Consider the following 7,480-nt stretch of genomic DNA (forward strand, 5'->3'; position numbering starts at 1 on the left):
TGGGTTGTGCAGTTGTTTTCTGATATTTTGTGACACCCCCACCCCCACCCCCACCACCACTCTTTCTCTCCTTCATGTGTATGGCCCACCACCTTCATGCTTTGATAATTCTGCAAGAGGAGAAAAAAAGTGTCTGATGACATATTCTTGTCAGCCAAAAAGGGCAAATCCAACAGCTGATTAGCGTATATTAGCTTTGACAGGCATTTGAATCGAGCCGCACCTGCTACTGAAAGACTTAGCATCAGCATCCTTTTTTTTTTCACTCTCAGAATGACGTGTTTCTCATGTTGGTTGGTTAGCTCTAGGTAGCCGCTATGACATGTGGTGTCAAAAGCATTCCTGCTATGGAGATGTTTACCAGAACTTAGCTTTGCATTTAATTTCTTTTCGAGATTTAAGGCTCTTTAACATTGCAACAGGATACAACCAATTAAACAGATCACATACTGTACTGTAAAGGTTTCAAGCAAAGTCCATACATATGTTTTTTATTTATAATAATATAAAATTTTATACAAATTATTTGATTAAATTATTATAAAATATTGATACAACTAACACGCTCAAGTCCCTTATGGTTCAAAACTAATCTTAAAGGGACAGTTCACTTAAAAAAGGAAACCTGTGTCATTAATTACTCCCTCTCATGTCATTCCCGTCATACCCATAAAGACTTCCTTTCATATTCAAAACACAAATTAAGATATTTTGGATGAAATCTGAAAGCTTTCTGACCCTGCATAGACAGCAATGCAACTGACACTTTCAAGGCCCAGAAAGGTAGCAAGTACATCATTAAAATAGTCCATGTGACATCAGCAGTTCAACCTTAATTTATTTTTTTTAACGTGTCGGTTGCATTGTTGTCTATGGAGGGTCAGAAAGTTATCGGATTCCATCAATAATATCTTAATTTGTGTTCTGACGATGAACGAAGGTCAACATGAGAGGGAGTAATAAATCACTGAATTGAAATTTTTGGGTGAACTATCCCTTTAAGGTTAGTTTGAAACCCTAAGGATACTAAAAGGCTATCTTCTGTAAAAGAGAGTAGACGATTTTGTTAAATGATTAACTAAAAAAAATGTATATATATTATTTGTGACTCAGTCAATTATACAAGAGCTGTTGACTGTGACATTTCTGTAGACTGACCGCGTGAGGATTGTGAGCATCATTTCCAGCTGACACTCATGTATCATGTCAGGAAATAGGCTTGTGCAAATATATTATGGAGATATTTTAACATTAATCTCTGTTCAGAAGCACAGTCATACTCAGAATGGCCGTCTTGCTTTCATTTTTATTTAGTCTATAAGGGCTCGTCAGTTATGTGTCAGTATCCTGCTGCAGGTGTGTGTGTGTGTGTGTATATGCATTTGGAGGGAGCAGCAAATCAACAAACTAAATTCAAAATAGATCAGCAGCAAAGCGTTTGGCTCATCGCAAAATGAGCAAAATCTTATCTTTGTTCCACTCCTAAATTTAGACTGACGTCTTGCAATGCTTAGCATAAATTGTGGAGAGCAAAGAGGATTCAGAGAACTATTAATGCATGATGATTTAGGTCTATTTTTAGCCTTCGCTCTGATGCAAGGACGTAAAACAGCCTTGCCCGCGCGTGTAGGCTTCAAAAAATATTTCTTGTTTCATTTTTAGACTTTTTTTTAAAGAACAATAATAATTTTCCACTCTTCACAAAGTGTGATTACCATCTTTAAGAAATGATTGCTCATATTTATGAATATTAATGTTTAATCAGTTCAAAGGCATGTGTGTGCAAAGTATCTGCAGTAGCAATGCTCCATGACATATGTATCTAGATCAACAATAAATTGTATAATAACTATAAATAGCAGTCTCGTTTTTTTTCTAAAAAATCCCATGGAAACTGATAGTAAAATAAAAATATTTATGCAAAAAGAAAAATCGCATTTGTTATTCTAGGTACTTTTTTGCACATTGTACATTTACGTGTACTTTATCGACATACTTTTAGGATTTAAAACTAACTTTTATACACAGTATGTACAACTTAAGAGACAAAAATCTTTATGAATCCTCAAAAGACAGAAGCAAATGATCCAGAAACACTGGCTGAGAAAAAACTTTTAATAAATTTAATGGATTAATAAATAAAATCCAGGTGGGGTTAATCAGTCAAGTCATTTGCACTCTTAATACGGATTAATTTATTTATCAGCATAACTCAATAGCAATGAAATATAAATCAAACACACACATTGTATGCACATCCCAAAAGTTGTATATACATAAAACATATTGACATTTTAGAAACAGTCTCTCTATGTTAATACTGGCGTCTATCCGAATGGCAAAAAAGTATGCGGTAGAACCACACTTTCCGACCCCAACACCTACGAATATGGATGCGATCACGTTTAAGATTTAAAATTATGAGTCAAAATCAGAACATCCCTAGCAAACCTCAAGATTTGAGTATGTGTTGCATAAAAAAACCTTGCAAAATTGTGCAACACTGGCAGTTTCGTTCTAAATCGGAGATTAGGAAAGATAAAATGGCACTCTTTCCATATAAATTTAGCTGCTTTAATCCAGTTCTGAGTGTGCCACGTTCCCTACATCTACTCCACGGAGGTTTGCTACACTGTCAGCTTTTCCATCCATCTGTTGTGAAGACCTCGCTATTGCCTTCACGATGCCATAGATGGACTATTTAATGCTTGCCTCCTCTGCCTTATGACACCGCAGCCACAGGTCCACACATACACACACAAAGCCCCGAGGGAAGAGTATGGCATCTGGCCTGGCCTCCATGCCAAAATAAGGGGGAAAGAAAAACCCTACTGCTCAGAGCGACAGCCTGCCAGTCGAGCACACTGAGGACCCTGGCAGGCATCACGGTTCAGCTGAGAGATGCTGATAATATCCACCCGGGTTTTCCTTCAAAGAATGCCATTTCTCCAGAAAAACGCCTGGGCCCTATAAAAGCAGCCTGGCGTGTGAGCGCAATATGCCTTGAGACCGAGCATTATCTGTTGCTGAAGGAGACCTAACCTCATTACACTGCATTTGCCGTATGAGATGTCTGAGGAGTTAATGGAGGTTATTAGATTTGACCCCTCGATTTGGGTCTCAGGCAGCCACTGTAGTTATTTCGGTGGGTCTGATGGATGACGAAGTGGAGCTAAAGGTTTCACTTGTCATTTTGGTCAGCCAGGTTTCATAAAAACAGCAAATGATGATTCACTCGTGGGAACTGAAAATCATCTTTCTCAGAGTGTCGAAGGTGCAAGGTGTTCACAATTTCAGGGCCAACGAAAAAAAGTCAAGACAGAGCATGTGTAACACTGCAATGTCTCAGGCAGCTCATCTGATCTTTGAACATGTTCAATCATCTAACAATTCATACTAAAACTTTCACAGCAGCTTCCGACGGGAGTTATCCAATCAGAATATTGAGAAAGTGTTTAAGAGTCTTTTTGATACCTTGCAAAACCAGGTTGGGCTTTGGTGGTCCCGTCTCCTGATGCCTTACACCAAGCACACAACAATGCGATATCAGGTAGGTATGTTGATAGCAGGACTTACTGACTTATGTATGACATTACATTCCCATTTTCTTGCATTCGACCCTGTTTTTTGCAAAGAAGCTCCAAAGATAGGGACTAGGCACAGTGCAAAATGATGCCATAAGTGGTCAAATTACTACATAATTTAGTTTAAATAAGGGTTACATTTGCACATATGTTCTAAATGTGTGTTAACTGCCAATACAAGGTATAAATGGACAATTTACAGCACCTTTTAACATGCAATCATATTTTTGAGTCAGTATTCAAAAGACCCTTTAAGACCTTGCAAAACCTGTTGTAAGGTTGGCTTCCTTTGCAGAACATTTGGTGCTCTTCTTTGGTCTCTTGATCCCTTGCAGTGAAGGCCAAAAGATTTGCAAGAAAATTAGGAGCAATGCAAAATGATGTTGCAACTTGCTTGCCACATTATTAAATAATTTAATTAAATGTCCCATTTGCATGTATGCTGTATTTTGGCAATTTACAATTACTTTAAGCATACAGTAACATTTTTGAGGCCCTTTAAAACATTGAAAAACCAGTTGCACGTTTGGGTTTCTTTTGCTGAACTTTTGGTGGCCTCATTTAATCTCCCGACGCCTCACACGGAAGCCCTGAAGATTTCCAAGAACATTAGGTCCATTACAAAGTTGTTATAAATTTAACAGATTTGTGGTTACTTGTCTGAATATAATGGTGACTGCAACAGCTATGAATAGGCTCATACAATCAGATTTGAGAGGCTATTCAAGAGACCTATTAACAAGACGTAAGGTTGGGTTGCTTTGCAGCATTTTGGCTATGTTTTCTTTTGTCTCTGCCTTTCTGAGAAACCTTTAAGATTTAAGGAGGTTAAATCTATAATAGTCATACAGTCAGAGGACAGGTATGGTTGAATGGGATAAACTCTCAAAAGCACTTACATCACGGGCAAGCATTGGTTCACAGGCAAGAAGGTGTCACATTCTCGTTCTTAGTCTTTAAGCACCTCAAAGCCGTCCTAGTTAAAAAAAAAGCTTCAGGCTGACATTTTGACTTCAAAGTAAGTTTTAGTTTTATTAACGATTGCATCTTTCTAAAACTAAGCTCTGGGCTGACCATGCACACTTAATTTTGCTATTACACTTAAGAATGAGCTGCATACTGTTGTCTCAAAGGGGCCATAGTAATCCTGGGAACATGGCACGTGTTCTGCAGAGAGGATCCGGAGTAGATCCAGGTCAGCTGCGAGGTCTCAGCTGTAGTAATAGGCTTTACCTGTCATCGGCATGAAGCCCTCCTGCCTGGCACACACACGCCCCTCACCCACCAACCCCAGTAGATATTCCCTCAACCAGCCCACTCATGCGTATCCTGCTTGGAAAAACACGCAGTCTGTCAGCTTCTGTTGCACCCCTCTATTTCTCTCTCACTCGCTTTCCCCCCTCTTTCCTCCTATCGTTTTAATTCGCATCACCCAATCAGCTGTATACCGCATATCTGAAGTTGCGGAGGTGTAAATTAAAGGGAGTGATGCATCCTGGGCGGTTGAATTAAAAGAATGTCTTCAGTGAACTGAGTAAATGTTTTAAAAGTGCATTTTCTAAAGTCTCTGATGGATATAATGCATGGAAACTTTAAACCTTAGAATTTTACATTTAAAATTTGATACAATTCCATTTTAAGAGGTCAAATAAAATAGAAAAATTCCTCCTTTTTTAAATTGAAATTTCTGATTCAAGTTTTAAAAGCTAGGCACAATGCAAAATGACATCACATTTAAAGACACATTTGTACATAACCTGCACTCTGCACTTTTTTTATTGAAACTTTTAAGAGGTTTTATTTAATGCGAAGGCATGTCATTTCTGTTCTACTTTCATAGAATTTGCAAAAGGAACATGAAAAGTAATGACTGCTTTCAAACTGGTTTCCCAAACCTCCTGTCATTGGTCTGCAAGCAACCATTCCATTGGTTGAATCACTGTTGCTATGCTTTACTGGTCGGGATGCTGAAACAAACAGAGCAATGTTTAGAAAACAATGAAGTGTTTACACTTTTCAGGATGATCAACCTACAAATGACTCACTTATAGTTGTCTTTTACATATTAAGCTTGGATAGTAGTATTACAGATTAAAAAATGTAATTAAAAAAATGACACACTTCAGCTTAAAATTTTATATTTACGTTCCACATTTCAAATGCCTAAATTCCATGTCAATGCTTTTTGCATACATGTTTGTATCCAATAGGATATATGCACAGGGTATTTAGCTTTAGCTATGCACTCATACAGTCCTGTGCAACTGAATTAAACCTCATTCTGCTAGTGTCAGAATGCACATTTAGCTACTTTAAGCTCTACTCTTATAATTGATCTGTCAAAATGCTTTGTCTTACATTTTTCGAAGCCTCTGCTTCAGTGCTTTGAACATTTGTGGATTTTCAGGCAACACAGAACAGGACCAAAATGCTAATGACAAAAATCCACGTGAGGCTGTCTGACCAAGTTTAATCGCACTCCTCCAGAGCTGAATGTGATAGAAAAGCAGCTCAGTTGACTCAAAGAGCTGAGAGTAACTCTGGGAGTGTAAGGATAAAGGGATACATCACCCTGCAGTCTTTCTCGTTTTTCCACCGAAACAGCTACGCCGCTGCATTTCCAGCCTGTACGCTGCTCAATAATTCAACTGTTTGTACCTGTGAAGTGATGGGGTCTCATTTCGAGGCCCTACACTAATGTATAATTAAATGGCAAGCCACATGAAAGTGCATATGAAATCAAGTCAAGATCTCCTTATAGATTCAGCCTGCTGGAGCTATAATGGCACCACCTGGATTGTTTATAGTGTTTAGGCTGTTTGATGTATATTTACCTAGATTCTTTCAGTTTTGCAAGTAAAAATGTTTAAAGATGCTTCCCAGGTCCTTTGATTCTTTTTAATCTTAAACTCAAAAAGTTTGTTCACTATATCCTATTGAATCTGGGGAGAGATATCTAAGAGGTTGTCCTATTTTGCTAGCATTAGCAAGTAGCAACCATAGGCTGTGTTTCATTTCGAAGGCTGCATCCTTCATTTGTTGGCTGTGTGTGCCATTGAGGCTGCTTCACTTCAGAATTAAACATTGCATGCCAAAGTAAAAAAGAAATTACAGTAATTTATGCCTCACAAGGGATGACAGTCAGTTTTATAAATGTTACTTTCCAGGGTGCTGGAGGGTTCATGGGAGTTTGCCCAACCAGTCCACATGTGTTTTGTGGACTTGGAGAAGGCATTCGACCGTGTTCCTCGCAACATCCTGTGGAGGGTGCTCCGGGAGTATGGGGTCGGCGGCTCCCTACTTAGGGCTGTTCGGTCCATGTACGACCGGAGCAAGAGCTTGGTTCGCATTGCCGGCAGTAAGTCAGACCTGTTCCCAGTGCATGTTGGACTCCGGCAGGGCTGCCCTTTGTCACCGGTTCTGTTCATAATATTTGTGGACAGAATTTCTAGGCGCAGCCAAGGGCCGGAGAGTGTCCGGTTTGGGGACCATACGATTTCATCGCTGCTTTTTGCGGATGATGTTGTCGTGTTGGCATCCTCAGACCAGGACCTTCAGCGTGCACTGGGACGGTTTGCAGCCGAGTGTGAATCGGCTGGGATGAGAATCAGCACCTCCAAGTCCGAGGCCATGGTTCTCAGTCGGAAAAGGGTGGATTGCCCACTTCAGGTTGGTGGAGAGGTCCTGCCTCAAGTGGAGGAGTTCAGGTATCTTGGGGTCTTGTTCACAAGTGAGGGAAGGATGGAACGTGAGATTGACAGACGGATCGGTGCAGCTTCTGCAGTAATGCGGTCGCTGTACCGGTCTGTCGTGGTGAAGAAGGAGCCGAGCTGTAAGGCAAAGCTCTCGATTTACCGGTCAATCTACGTTCCTACTCTCACCTATGGTCATGAGCT

The sequence above is a fragment of the Carassius gibelio genome, chromosome A22 (genome assembly GCF_023724105.1).
Source record: "Carassius gibelio isolate Cgi1373 ecotype wild population from Czech Republic chromosome A22, carGib1.2-hapl.c, whole genome shotgun sequence".
NCBI classification, from domain to species: Eukaryota; Metazoa; Chordata; class Actinopteri; order Cypriniformes; family Cyprinidae; genus Carassius; species Carassius gibelio.